General features: G+C 47.1%; 1 long non-coding RNA gene across 1 annotated transcript in view; it reads left to right on the top strand.

Moving 5' to 3' along the window:
• Nucleotides 1-319: 319 nt before the first annotated feature.
• Nucleotides 320-14209, top strand: part of LOC125774584 (uncharacterized) — a 34146-nt gene continuing 20256 nt past the window's right edge. Inside the window, exons 1-2 of the long non-coding RNA XR_007421068.1 lie at nt 320-643; nt 8624-8833. This is a non-coding gene — a long non-coding RNA (uncharacterized LOC125774584). The remainder of the gene's footprint in view (nt 644-8623; nt 8834-14209) is intronic.

Below are 14209 nucleotides of genomic sequence, written 5' to 3'. Positions count from 1 at the left end.
TGTCTTGGCTAATATGTCTTGGCTAAGGTGTCTTGGCTAAGGTGTCTTGGCTAAGGTGTCTTGGCTAATGTGTCTTGGCTAAGGTGTCTTGGCTAAGGTGTCTTGGCTAATGTGTCTTGGCTAAGGTGTCTTGGCTAAGGTGTCTTGGCTAATGTGTCTTGGCTAAGGTGTCTTGGCTAATGTGTCTTGGCTAATGTGTCTTGGCTAAGGTGTCTTGGCTAAGGTGTCTTGGCTAATGTGTCTTGGCTAAGGTGTCTTGGCTAAGGTGTCTTGGCTAAGGGGTCTTGGCTAAGGTGTCTTGGCTAAGGTGTCTTGGCTAAGGTGTCTTGACTAATGTGTCTTGGCTTATGTGTCTTGGCTAAGGTGTCTTGGCTAATGTGTCTTGGCTAATGTGTCTTGGCTAATGTGTCTTGGCTAAGGTGTCTTGGCTAAGGTGTCTCGGCTAATGTGTCTTGGCTAAGGTGTCTTGGCTAAGGTGTCTTGGCTAATGTGTCTTGGCTAATGTGTCTTGGCTAATGTGTCTTGGCTAAGGTGTCTTGGCTAATGTGTCTTGGCTAAGGTGTCTTGGCTAATGTGTCTTGGCTAAGGTGTCTTGGCTTTGGTGTCTTGGCTAAGGTGTCTTGGCTAAGGTGTCTTGGCTAAGGTGTCTTGGCTAATGTGTCTCAGCTAAGGTGTCTTGGCTAATGTGTCTTGGCTAAGGTGTCTTGGCTAATGTGTCTTGGCTAAGGTGTCTCGGCTCATGTGTCTTGGCTAATGTGTCTTTTCTAAGGTGTCTTGGCTAAGGTGTCGTGGTTAAAGTGTCTTGGCTAAGGTGTCTTGGCTAATGTGTCTTGGCTAATGTGTCTTGGCTAATGTGTCTTGGCTTATGTGTCTTGGCTAAGGTGTCTTGGCTAATGTGTCTTGGCTAATGTGTCTTGGCTAATGTGTCTTGGCTAAGGTGTCTTGGCTAAGGTGTCTCGGCTAATGTGTCTTGGCTAAGGTGTCTTGGCTAAGGTGTCTTGGCTAATGTGTCTTGGCTAATGTGTCTCGGCTAATGTGTCTTGGCTAAGGTGTCTTGGCTAAGGTGTCTTGGCTAAGGTGTCTTGACTAATGTGTCTTGGCTTATGTGTCTTGGCTAAGGTGTCTTGGCTAATGTGTCTTGGCTAAGGTGTCTTGGCTAAGGTGTCTTGGCTAAGGTGTCTTGGCTTATGTGTCTCGGCTAATGTGTCTTGGCTAAGGTGTCTTGGCTAAGGTGTCTTGGCTAAGGTGTCTTGACTAATGTGTCTTGGCTAATGTGTCTTGGCTAAGGTGTCTTGGCTAATGTGTCTTGGCTAATGTGTCTTGGCTAAGGTGTCTTGGCTAAGGTGTCTTGGCTAATGTGTCTTGGCTAAGGTGTCTTGGCTAAGGTGTCTTGGCTAAGGTGTCTTGGCTAAGGTGTCTTGGCTAAGGTGTCTTGGCTAAGGTATCTTGGCTAAGGTGTCTTGGCTAATGTGTCTTGGCTAATGTGTCTTGGCTAATGTGTCTTGGCTAAGGTGTCTTGGCTAAGGTGTCTTGGGAAAGGTGTCTTGGCTAATGTGTCTTGACTAATGTGTCTTGGCTAAGGTATCTTGGCTAAGGTGTCTTGGCTAAGGTGTCTTGACTAATGTGTCTTGGCTAAGGTGTCTTGGCTAAGGTGTCTTGGCTAAGGTGTCTCGGCTAATGTGTCTTGGCTAAGGTGTCTTGGCTAAGGTGTCTTGGCTAAGGTGTCTTGGCTAAGGTGTCTTGGCTAAGGTGTCTTGGCTAATGTGTCTTGGCTAATGTGTCTTGGCTAAGGTGTCTTGGCTAAGGTGTCTTGGCTTATGTGTCTTGGCTAAGGTGTCTTGGCTAAGGTGTCTCGGCTAATGTGTCTTGGCTAAGGTGTCTTGGCTAAGGTGTCTTGGCTAAGGTGTCTTGACTAATGTGTCTTGGCTAATGTGTCTTGGCTAAGGTGTCTTGGCTAATGTGTCTTGGCTAATGTGTCTTGGCTAAGGTGTCTTGGCTAAGGTGTCTTGGCTAAGGTGTCTTGGGAAAGGTGTCTTGGCTAATATGTCTTGGCTAAGGTGTCTTGGCTAATGTGTCTTGGCTAAGGTGTCTTGGCTAAGGTGTCTTGGCTAATGTGTCTTGGCTAAGGTGTCTTGGCTAAGGTGTCTTGGCTAATGTGTCTTGGCTAAGTTGTCTTGGCTAAGGTGTCTTGGCTAATGTGTCTTGGCTAAGGTGTCTTGGCTAAGGTGTCTTGGCTAAGGTGTCTTGGCTAATGTGTCTTGGCTAAGGTGTCTCGGCTAATGTGTCTTGGCTAAGGTGTCTTGGCTAAGGTGTCTTGGCTAATGTGTCTTGGCTAAGGTGTCTTGGCTAAGGTGTCTTTGCTAAGGTGTCTTGGCTAAGGTGTCTTGGCTAATGTGTCTTGGCTAAGGTGTCTCGGCTAAGGTGTCTTGGCTAAGGTGTCTTGGCTAAGGTGTCTTGGCTAATGTGTCTTGGCTAAGGTGTCTTGGCTAAGGTGTCTTTGCTAAGGTGTCTTGGCTAAGGTGTCTTGGCTAAGCTGTCTTGGCTAAGGTGTCTTGGCTAAGGTGTCTTGGCTAATGTGTCTTGGCTAAGGTGTCTTGGCTAATGTGTCTTGGCTAAGGTGTCTTGGCTAAGGTGTCTTGGCTTAGGTGTCTTGGCTAAGGTGTCTTGGCTAATGTGTCTTGGCTAAGGTGTCTTGGCTAAGGTGTCTCGGCTAATGTGTCTTGGCTAAGGTGTCTTGGCTAAGGGGTCTTGGCTAAGGTGTCTTGACTAATGTGTCTTGGCTTATGTGTCTTGGCTAAGGTGTCTTGGCTAATGTGTCTTGGCTAATGTGTCTTGGCTAATGTGTCTTGGCTAAGGTGTCTTGGCTAAGGTGTCTCGGCTAATGTGTCTTGGCTAAGGTGTCTTGGCTAAGGTGTCTTGGCTAATATGTCTTGGCTAAGGTGTCTTGGCTAAGGTGTCTTGGCTAAGGTGTCTTGGCTAATGTGTCTTGGCTAAGGTGTCTTGGCTAAGGTGTCTTGGCCAAGGTGTCTTGGCTAAGGTGTCTTGGCTAAGGTGTCTTGGCTAATGTGTCTTGGCTAAGGTGTCTCGGCTAATGTGTCTTGGCTCAGGTGTCTTGGCTAAGGTGTCTTGGCTAATGTGTCTTGGCTAAGGTGTCTTGGCTAAGCTGTCTTGGCTAAGGTGTCTTGGCTAAGGTGTCTTGGCTAAGGTGTCTTGGCTAAGGTGTCTTGGCTAATGTGTCTTGGCTAAGGTGTCTTGGCTAATGTGTCTTGGCTAAGGTGTCTTGGCTAAGGTGTCTTGGCTAATGTGTCTTGGCTTAGGTGTCTTGGCTAATGTGTCTTGGCTAATGTGTCTCGGCTAATGTGTCTTGGCTAAGGTGTCTTGGCTAATGTGTCTTGGCTAATGTGTCTTGGCTAATGTGTCTTGGCTAATGTGTCTTGGCTAAGGTGTCTTGGCTAATGTGTCTTGGCTAATGTGTCTTGGCTAATGTGTCTTGGCTAAGGTGTCTTGGCTAAGGTGTCTTGGCTAAGGTGTCTTGGCTAAGGTGTCTTGGCTAATGTGTCTTGGCTAATGTATCTTGGCTAATGTGTCTTGGCTAAGGTGTCTTGGCTAAGGTGTCTTGGCTAATGTGTCTTGGCTAATGTGTCTTGGCTAAGGTGTCTTGGCTAAGGTGTCTTGGCTAATGTGTCTTGGCTAATGTGTCTTGGCTAAGGTGTCTTGGCTAAGGTGTCTTGGCTAAGGTGTCTTGGCTAATGTGTCTTGGCTAAGGTGTCTTGGCTAATGTGTCTTGGCTAAGGTGTCTTGGCTAAGGTGTCTTGGCTAATGTGTCTTGGCTAATGTGTCTTGGCTAAGGTGTCTTGGCTAATGTGTCTTGGCTAAGGTGTCTTGGCTAAGGTGTCTCGGCTAATGTGTCTTGGCTAAGGTGTCTTGGCTAAGGTGTCTTGGCTAAGGTGTCTTGACTAATGTGTCTTGGCTTATGTGTCTTGGCTAAGGTGTCTTGGCTAATGTGTCTTGGCTAATGTGTCTTGGCTAATGTGTCTTGGCTAAGGTGTCTTGGCTAAGGTGTCTCGGCTAATGTGTCTTGGCTAAGGTGTCTTGGCTAAGGTGTCTTGGCTAAGGTGTCTTGGCTAAGGTGTCTTGGCTAAGGTGTCTTGGCTAATGTGTCTTGGCTAAGGTGTCTTGGCTAAGGTGTCTTGGCTAATGTGTCTTGGCTAAGGTGTCTTGGCTAAGGTGTCTTGGCTAATGTGTCTTGGCTAAGGTGTCTCGGCTAATGTGTCTTGGCTCAGGTGTCTTGGCTAAGGTGTCTTGGCTAATGTGTCTTGGCTAAGGTGTCTTGGCTAAGGTGTCTTGGCTAAGGTGTCTTGGCTAAGGTGTCTTGGCTAAGGTGTCTTGGCTAAGGTGTCTTGGCTAATGTGTCTTGGCTAATGTGTCTCGGCTAAGGTGTCTTGGCTAATGTGTCTTGGCTAAGGTGTCTTGGCTAAGGTGTCTTGGCTAATGTGTCTTGGCTTAGGTGTCTTGGCTAATGTGTCTTGGCTAATGTGTCTCGGCTAATGTGTCTTGGCTAAGGTGTCTTGGCTAATGTGTCTTGGCTAATGTGTCTTGGCTAATGTGTCTTGGCTAATGTGTCTTGGCTAAGGTGTCTTGGCTAATGTGTCTTGGCTAATGTGTCTTGGCTAATGTGTCTTGGCTAAGGTGTCTTGGCTAAGGTGTCTTGGCTAAGGTGTCTTGGCTAAGGTGTCTTGGCTAAGGTGTCTTGGCTAATGTGTCTTGGCTAATGTATCTTGGCTAATGTGTCCTGGCTAAGGTGTCTTGGCTAAGGTGTCTTGGCTAATGTGTCTTGGCTAATGTGTCTTGGCTAAGGTGTCTTGGCTAAGGTGTCTTGGCTAATGTGTCTTGGCTAATGTGTCTTGGCTAAGGTGTCTTGGCTAAGGTGTCTTGGCTAAGGTGTCTTGGCTAAGGTGTCTTGGCTAAGGTGTCTTGGCTAATATGTCTTGGCTAAGGTGTCTTGGCTAAGGTGTCTTGGCTAATGTGTCTTGGCTAAGGTGTCTTGGCTAAGGTGTCTTGGCTAATGTGTCTTGGCTAAGGTGTCTTGGCTAAGGTGTCTTGGCTAATGTGTCTTGGCTAAGGTGTCTTGGCTAAGGTGTCTTGGCTAAGGTGTCTTGGCTAATGTGTCTTGGCTAAGGTGTCTCGGCTAATGTGTCTTGGCTCAGGTGTCTTGGCTAATGTGTCTTGGCTAAGGTGTCTTGGCTAATGTGTCTTGGCTAATGTGTCTTGACTAAGGTGTCTTGGCTAAGGTGTCTTGGCTAAGGTGTCTTGGCTAAGGTGTCTTGGCTAAGGTGTCTTGGCTAATGTGTCTTGGCTAATGTATCTTGGCTAATGTGTCTTGGCTAAGGTGTCTTGGCTAATGTGTCTTGGCTAATGTGTCTTGGCTAAGGTGTCTTGGCTAAGGTGTCTTGGCTAAGGTGTCTTGGCTAATGTGTCTTGGCTAATGTGTCTTGGCTAAGGTGTCTTGGCTAAGGTGTCTTGGCTAAGGTGTCTTGGCTAAGGTGTCTTGGCTAAGGTGTCTTGGCTAATATGTCTTGGCTAAGGTGTCTTGGCTAAGGTGTCTTGGCTAAGGTGTCTTGGCTAATGTGTCTTGGCTAAGGTGTCTTGGCTAAGGTGTCTTGGCTAATGTGTCTTGGCTAAGGTGTCTTGGCTAAGGTGTCTTGGCTAATGTGTCTTGGCTAAGGTGTCTCGGCTAATGTGTCTTGGCTCAGGTGTCTTGGCTAAGGTGTCTTGGCTAATGTGTCTTGGCTAAGGTGTCTTGGCTAATGTGTCTTGGCTAAGGTGTCTTGGCTAAGGTGTCTTGGCTAAGGTGTCTTGGCTAAGGTGTCTTGGCTAATGTGTCTTGGCTAATGTGTCTTGGCTAAGGTGTCTTGGCTAATGTGTCTTGGCTAAGGTGTCTTGGCTAAGGTGTCTTGGCTAATGTGTCTTGGCTAAGGTGTCTTGGCTAATGTGTCTTGGCTAATGTGTCTCGGCTAATGTGTCTTGGCTAAGGTGTCTTGGCTAATGTGTCTTGGCTAATGTGTCTTGGCTAATGTGTCTTGGCTAATGTGTCTTGGCTAAGGTGTCTTGGCTAATGTGTCTTGGCTAATGTGTCTTGGCTAATGTGTCTTGGCTAAGGTGTCTTGGCTAAGGTGTCTTGGCTAAGGTGTCTTGGCTAAGGTGTCTTGGCTAAGGTGTCTTGGCTAATGTGTCTTGGCTAATGTATCTTGGCTAATGTGTCTTGGCTAAGGTGTCTTGGCTAAGGTGTCTTGGCTAATGTGTCTTGGCTAATGTGTCTTGGCTAAGGTGTCTTGGCTAAGGTGTCTTGGCTAATGTGTCTTGGCTAATGTGTCTTGGCTAAGGTGTCTTGGCTAAGGTGTCTTGGCTAAGGTGTCTTGGCTAATGTGTCTTGGCTAAGGTGTCTTGGCTAAGGTGTCTTGGCTAATGTGTCTTGGCTAATGTGTCTTGGCTAAGGTGTCTTGGCTAAGGTGTCTTGGCTAATGTGTCTTGGCTAATGTGTCTTGGCTAAGGTGTCTCGGCTAATGTGTCTTGGCTAAGGTGTCTTGGCTAAGGTGTCTTGGCTAAGGTGTCTTGACTAATGTGTCTTGGCTTATGTGTCTTGGCTAAGGTGTCTTGGCTAATGTGTCTTGGCTAATGTGTCTTGGCTAATGTGTCTTGGCTAAGGTGTCTTGGCTAAGGTGTCTCGGCTAATGTGTCTTGGCTAAGGTGTCTTGGCTAAGGTGTCTTGGCTAAGGTGTCTTGGCTAATATGTCTTGGCTAAGGTGTCTTGGCTAAGGTGTCTTGGCTAAGGTGTCTTGGCTAATGTGTCTTGGCTAAGGTGTCTTGGCTAAGGTGTCTTGGCTAATGTGTCTTGGCTAAGGTGTCTTGGCTAAGGTGTCTTGGCTAATGTGTCTTGGCTAAGGTGTTTTGGCTAATGTGTCTTGGCTCAGGTGTCTTGGCTAAGGTGTCTTGGCTAATGTGTCTTGGCTAAGGTGTCTTGGCTAAGCTGTCTTGGCTAAGGTGTCTTGGCTAAGGTGTCTTGGCTAAGGTGTCTTGGCTAATGTGTCTTGGCTAATGTGTCTTGGCTAAGGTGTCTTGGCTAATGTGTCTTGGCTAAGGTGTCTTGGCTAAGGTGTCTTGGCTAATGTGTCTTGGCTTAGGTGTCTTGGCTAATGTGTCTTGGCTAATGTGTCTCGGCTAATGTGTCTTGGCTAAGGTGTCTTGGCTAAGGTGTCTTGGCTAATGTGTCTTGGCTAATGTGTCTTGGCTAAGGTGTCTTGGCTAAGGTGTCTTGGCTAAGGTGTCTTGGCTAATGTGTCTTGGCTAAGGTGTCTTGGCTAAGGTGTCTTGGCTAATGTGTCTTGGCTAAGGTGTCTTGGCTAATGTGTCTTGGCTAATGTGTCTTGGCTAATGTGTCTTGGCTAATGTGTCTTGGCTAAGGTGTCTTGGCTAATGTGTCTTGGCTAATGTGTCTTGGCTAATGTGTCTTGGCTAAGGTGTCTTGGCTAAGGTGTCTTGGCTAAGGTGTCTTGGCTAAGGTGTCTTGGCTAAGGTGTCTTGGCTAATGTGTCTTGGCTAATGTATCTTGGCTAATGTGTCTTGGCTAAGGTGTCTTGGCTAAGGTGTCTTGGCTAATGTGTCTTGCCTAATGTGTCTTGGCTAAGGTGTCTTGGCTAAGGTGTCTTGGCTAATGTGTCTTGGCTAATGTGTCTTGGCTAAGGTGTCTTGGCTAAGGTGTCTTGGCTAAGGTGTCTTGGCTAAGGTGTCTTGGCTAAGGTGTCTTGGCTAATATGTCTTGGCTAAGGTGTCTTGGCTAAGGTGTCTTGGCTAAGGTGTCTTGGCTAATGTGCCTTGGCTAAGGTGTCTTGGCTAAGGTGTCTTGGCTAATGTGTCTTGGCTAAGGTGTCTTGGCTAAGGTGTCTTGGCTAATGTGTCTTGGCTAAGGTGTCTTGGCTAATGTGTCTTGGCTAATGTGTCTTGGCTAAGGTGTCTTGGCTAAGGTGTCTTGGCTAATGTGTCTTGGCTAAGGTGTCTTGGCTAAGGTGTCTTGGCTAAGGGGTCTTGGCTAAGGTGTCTTGGCTAAGGTGTCTTGGCTAAGGTGTCTTGACTAATGTGTCTTGGCTTATGTGTCTTGGCTAAGGTGTCTTGGCTAATGTGTCTTGGCTAATGTGTCTTGGCTAATGTGTCTTGGCTAAGGTGTCTTGGCTAAGGTGTCTCGGCTAATGTGTCTTGGCTAAGGTGTCTTGGCTAAGGTGTCTTGGCTTATATGTCTTGGCTAAGGTGTCTTGGCTAAGGTGTCTTGGCTAAGGTGTCTTGGCTAATGTGTCTTGGCTAAGGTGTCTTGGCTAAGGTGTCTTGGCTAATGTGTCTTGGCTAAGGTGTCTTGGCTAAGGTGTCTTGGCTAATGTGTCTTGGCTAAGGTGTTTTGGCTAATGTGTCTTGGCTCAGGTGTCTTGGCTAAGGTGTCTTGGCTAATGTGTCTTGGCTAAGGTGTCTTGGCTAAGCTGTCTTGGCTAAGGTGTCTTGGCTAAGGTGTCTTGGCTAAGGTGTCTTGGCTAAGGTGTCTTGGCTAATGTGTCTTGGCTAATGTGTCTTGGCTAAGGTGTCTTGGCTAATGTGTCTTGGCTAAGGTGTTTTGGCTAAGGTGTCTTGGCTAATGTGTCTTGGCTAATGTATCTTGGCTAATGTGTCTTGGCTAATGTGTCTTGGCTAAGGTGTCTGGGCTAAGGTGTCTTGGCTAATGTGTCTTGGCTAAGGTGTCTTGGCTAATGTGTCTTGGCTAAAGTGTCTCGGCTTATGTGTCTTGGCTAATGTGTCTTGGCTAAAGTGTCTTGGCTAATGTGTCTTGGCTAAGGTGTCTTGGCTAAGGTGTCTTGGCTAATGTGTCTTGGCTAATGTGTCTTGGCTAAGGTGTCTTGGCTAAGGTGTCTTGGCTAATGTGTCTTGGCTAAGGTGTCTTGGCTAAGGTGTCTCGGCTAATGTGTCTTGGCTAAGGTGTCTTGGCTAAGGTGTCTTGGCTAAGGTGTCTTGACTAATGTGTCTTGGCTTATGTGTCTTGGCTAAGGTGTCTTGGCTAATGTGTCTTGGCTAATGTGTCTTGGCTAATGTGTCTTGGCTAAGGTGTCTTGGCTAAGGTGTCTCGGCTAATGTGTCTTGGCTAAGGTGTCTTGGCTAAGGTGTCTTGGCTAATATGTCTTGGCTAAGGTGTCTTGGCTAAGGTGTCTTGGCTAAGGTGTCTTGGCTAATGTGTCTTGGCTAAGGTGTCTTGGCTAAGGTGTCTTGGCTAATGTGTCTTGGCTAAGGTGTCTTGGCTAAGGTGTCTTGGCTAATGTGTCTTGGCTAAGGTGTTTTGGCTAATGTGTCTTGGCTCAGGTGTCTTGGCTAAGGTGTCTTGGCTAATGTGTCTTGGCTAAGGTGTCTTGGCTAAGCTGTCTTGGCTAAGGTGTCTTGGCTAAGGTGTCTTGGCTAAGGTGTCTTGGCTAAGGTGTCTTGGCTAATGTGTCTTGGCTAATGTGTCTTGGCTAAGGTGTCTTGGCTAATGTGTCTTGGCTAAGGTGTCTTGGCTAAGGTGTCTTGGCTAATGTGTCTTGGCTTAGGTGTCTTGGCTAATGTGTCTTGGCTAATGTGTCTTGGCTAATGTGTCTTGGCTAAGGTGTCTTGGCTAAGGTGTCTTGGCTAATGTGTCTTGGCTAAGGTGTCTTGGCTAATGTGTCTTGGCTAAGGTGTCTTGGCTAATGTGTCTTGGCTATTGTGTCTTGGCTAATGTGTCTTGGCTAAGGTGTCTTGGCTAAGGTGTCTTGGCTAAGGTGTCTTGGCTAAGGTGTCTTGGCTAAGGTGTCTTGGCTAATGTGTCTTGGCTAATGTATCTTGGCTAATGTGTCTTGGCTAAGGTGTCTTGGCTAAGGTGTCTTGGCTAATGTGTCTTGCCTAATGTGTCTTGGCTAAGGTGTCTTGGCTAAGGTGTCTTGGCTAATGTGTCTTGGCTAATGTGTCTTGGCTAAGGTGTCTTGACTAAGGTGTCTTGGCTAAGGTGTCTTGGCTAAGGTGTCTTGGCTAAGGTGTCTTGGCTAATATGTCTTGGCTAAGGTGTCTTGGCTAAGGTGTCTTGGCTAATGTGTCTTGGCTAAGGTGTCTTGGCTAAGGTGTCTTGGCTAATGTGTCTTGGCTAAGGTGTCTTGGCTAAGGTGTCTTGGCTAATGTGTCTTGGCTAAGGTGTCTTGGCTAAGGTGTCTCGGCTAATGTGTCTTGGCTCAGGTGTCTTGGCTAAGGTGTCTCGGCTAATGTGTCTTGGCTCAGGTGTCTTGGCTAAGGTGTCTTGGCTAATGTGTCTTGGCTAAGGTGTCTTGGCTAAGGTGTCTTGGCTAAGGTGTCTTGGCTAAGGTGTCTTGGCTAAGGTGTCTTGGCTAATGTGTCTTGGCTAATGTGTCTTGGCTAATGTGTCTTGGCTAAGGTGTCTTGGCTAATGTGTCTTGGCTAAGGTGTCTTGGCTAATGTGTCTTGGCTAATGTGTCTTGGCTAAGGTGTCTTGGCTAAGGTGTCTTGGCTAAGGTGTCTTGGCTAAGGTGTCTTGGCTAATGTGTCTTGGCTAATGTGTCTCGGCTAATGTGTCTTGGCTAAGGTGTCTTGGCTAAGGTGTCTTGGCTAATGTGTCTTGGCTAAGGTGTCTTGGCTAATGTGTCTTGGCTAAGGTGTCTTGGCTAAGGTGTCTTGGCTAAGGGGTCTTGGCTAATGTGTCTTGGCTAAGGTGTCTTGGCTAAGGTGTCTTGGCTAAGGTGTCTTGGCTAAGGTGTCTTGGCTAATGTGTCTTGGCTAATGTGTCTCGGCTAATGTGTCTTGGCTAAGGTGTCTTGGCTAATGTGTTTTGGCTAATGTGTCTTGGCCAATGTGTCTTGGCTAAGGTGTCTTGGCTAAGGTGTCTTGGCTAAGGGGTCTTGGCTAATGTGTCTTGGCTAAGGTGTCTTGGCTAAGGTGTCTTGGCTAAGGTGTCTTGGCTAAGGTGTCTTGGCTAAGGTGTCTTGGCTAAGGTGTCTTGGCTAAGGTGTCTTGGCTAAGGTGTCTTGGCTAAGGTAATGTGTCTTGGCTAATGTGTCTTGGCTAAGGTGTCTTGGCTAAGGTGTCTTGGCTAATGTGTCTTGGCTAATGTGTCTTGGCTAATGTGTCTTGGCTAAGGTGTCTTGGCTAAGGTGTCTTGGCTAAGGTGTCTTGGCTAAGGTGTCTTGGCTAAGGGGTCTTGGCTAATGTGTCTTGGTTAAGGTGTCTTGGCTAAGGTGTCTTGGCTAAGGTGTCTTGGCTAAGGTGTCTTGGCTAAGGTGTCTTGGCTAAGGTGTCTTGGCTAAGGTGTCTTGGCTAAGGTGTCTTGGCTAAGGTAATGTGTCTTGGCTAAGGTAATGTGTCTTGGCTAATGTGTCTTGGCTAATGTGTCTTGGCTAAGGTGTCTTGGCTAATGTGTCTTGGCTAAGGTGTCTTGGCTAATGTGTCTTGGCTTAGGTGTCTTGGCTAATGTGTCTTTGCTAATGTGTCTCGGCTAATGTGTCTTGGCTAAGGTGTCTTGGCTAATGTGTCTTGGCTAATGTGTCTTGGCTAAGGTGTCTTGGCTAAGGTGTCTTGGCTAAGGTGTCTTGGCTAAGGTGTCATGGCTAAGGTGTCTTGGCTAATGTGTCTTGGCTTATGTGTCTTGGCTAAGGTGTCTTGGCTAAGGTGTCTTGGCTAAGGTGTCTTGGCTAATGTGTCTCGGCTAATGTGTCTTGGCTGAGGTGTCTTGGCTAAGGTGTCTTGGCTAAGGTGTCTTGGCTAATGTGTCTTGGCTAAGGTGTCTTGGCTAAGGTGTCTTGGCTAAGGTGTCTTGGCTAATGTGTCTTGGCTTAGGTGTCTTGGCTAATGTGTCTTGGCTAATGTGTCTCGGCTAATGTGTCTTGGCTAAGGTGTCTTGGCTAATGTGTCTTGGCTAATGTGTCTTGGCTAATGTGTCTTGGCTAATGTGTCTCGGCTAATGTGTCTTGGCTAAGGTGTCTTGGCTAATGTGTCTTGGCTAATGTGTCTTGGCTAATGTGTCTTGGCTAATGTGTCTTGGCTAAGGTGTCTTGGCTAAGGTGTCTTGGCTAATGTGTCTTGGCTAATGTGTCTTGGCTAATGTGTCTTGGCGAATGTGTCTTGGCTAAGGTGTCTCGGCTAATGTGTCTTGGCTAAGGTGTCTTGGCTAAGGTGTCTTGGCTAAGGTGTCTTGGCTAATGTGTCTTGGCTAAGGTGTCTTGGCTAAGGTGTCTTGGCTAAGGTGTCTTGGCTAATGTGTCTTGGCTTAGGTGTCTTGGCTAATGTGTCTTGGCTAATGTGTCTCGGCTAATGTGTCTTGGCTAAGGTGTCTTGGCTAATGTGTCTTGGCTAATGTGTCTTGGCTAATGTGTCTTGGCTAAGGTGTCTTGGCTAAGGTGTCTTGGCTAATGTGTCTTGGCTTAGGTGTCTTGGCTAATATGTCTTGGCTAATGTGTCTTGGCTAAGGTGTCTTGGCTAAGGTGTCTTGGCTAAGGTGTCTTGGCTAATGTGTCTTGGCTTAGGTGTCTTGGCTAATGTGTCTTGGCTAATGTGTCTCGGCTAATGTGTCTCGGTTAAGGTGTCTTGGCTAATGTGTCTTGGCTAATGTGTCTTGGCTAATGTGTCTTGGCTAATGTGTCTTGGCTAAGGTGTCTTGGCTAAGGTGTCTTGGCTAATGTGTCTTGGCTAATGTGTCTTGGCTAATGTGTCTTGGCTAAGGTGTCTTGGCTAAGGTGTCTTGGCTAAGGTGTCTTGGCTAAGGTGTCTTGGCTAAGGTGTCTTGGCTAATGTGTCTTGGCTTATGTGTCTTGGCTAAGGTGTCTTGGCTAAGGTGTCTTGGCTAAGGTGTCTTGGCTAATGTGTCTCGGCTAATGTGTCTTGGCTGAGGTGTCTTGGCTAAGGTGTCTTGGCTAAGGTGTCTTGGCTAATGTGTCTTGGCTAAGGTGTCTTGGCTAAGGTGTCTTGGCTAAGGTGTCTTGGCTAATGTGTCTTGGCTTAGGTGTCTTGGCTAATGTGTCTTGGCTAATGTGTCTCGGCTAATGTGTCTTGGCTAAGGTGTCTTGGCTAATGTGTCTTGGCTAATGTGTCTTGGCTAATGTGTCTTGGCTAATGTGTCTCGGCTAATGTGTCTTGGCTAAGGTGTCTTGGCTAATGTGTCTTGGCTAATGTGTCTTGGCTAATGTGTCTTGGCTAATGTGTCTTGGCTAAGGTGTCTTGGCTAAGGTGTCTTGGCTAATGTGTCTTGGCTAATGTGTCTTGGCTAATGTGTCTTGGCGAATGTGTCTTGGCTAAGGTGTCTCGGCTAATGTGTCTTGGCTAAGGTGTCTTGGCTAAGGTGTCTTGGCTAAGGTGTCTTGGCTAATGTGTCTTGGCTAAGGTGTCTTGGATAAGGTGTCTTGGCTAAGGTGTCTTGGCTAATGTGTCTTGGCTTAGGTGTCTTGGCTAATGTGTCTTGGCTAATGTGTCTCGGCTAATGTGTCTTGGCTAAGGTGTCTTGGCTAATGTGTCTTGGCTAATGTGTCTTGGCTAAGGTGTCTTGGCTAAGGTGTCTTGGCTAATGTGTCTTGGCTTAGGTGTCTTGGCTAATATGTCTTGGCCAATATGTCTTGGCTAAGGTGTCTTGGCTAATGTGTCTTGGCTAAGGTGTCTTGGCTAAGGTGTCTTGGCTAATGTGTCTTGGCTAAGGTGTCTTGGCTAAGGTGTCTTGGCTAATGTGTCTTGGCTAATGTGTCTTGGCTAATGTGTCTTGGCTAATGTGTCTTGGCTAAGGTGTCTTGGCTAAGGTGTCTTGGCTAAGGTGTCTTGGCTAATGTGTCTTGGCTAAGGTGTCTTGGCTAAGGTGTCTCGGCTAATGTGTCTTGGCTAAGGTGTCTTGGCTAAGGTGTCTTGGCTAAGGTGTCTTGGCTAAGGTGTCTCGGCTAATGTGTCTTGGCTAAGGTGTCTTGGCTAAGGTGTCTTGGCTAAGGTGTCTTGACTAATGTGTCTTGGCTAAGGTGTCTTGGCTAAGGTGTCTTGGCTAAGGTGTCTTGGCTAAGGTGTCTTGGCTAAGGTGTCTTGGCTAAGGTGTCTTGGCTAATGTGTCTTGGCTAAGGTGTTTTGGCTAAGGTGTCTTGGCTAAGGTGTCTTGGCTAAGATGTCTTGGCTAAGGTGTCTTGGCTAA

The sequence above is a fragment of the Anopheles funestus genome, unplaced genomic scaffold, assembly GCF_943734845.2.
Source record: "Anopheles funestus unplaced genomic scaffold, idAnoFuneDA-416_04 scaffold_34_ctg1, whole genome shotgun sequence".
Classification (NCBI taxonomy): Eukaryota; Metazoa; Arthropoda; class Insecta; order Diptera; family Culicidae; genus Anopheles; species Anopheles funestus.
This window is presented reverse-complemented; position numbering and strand designations above follow the sequence as displayed.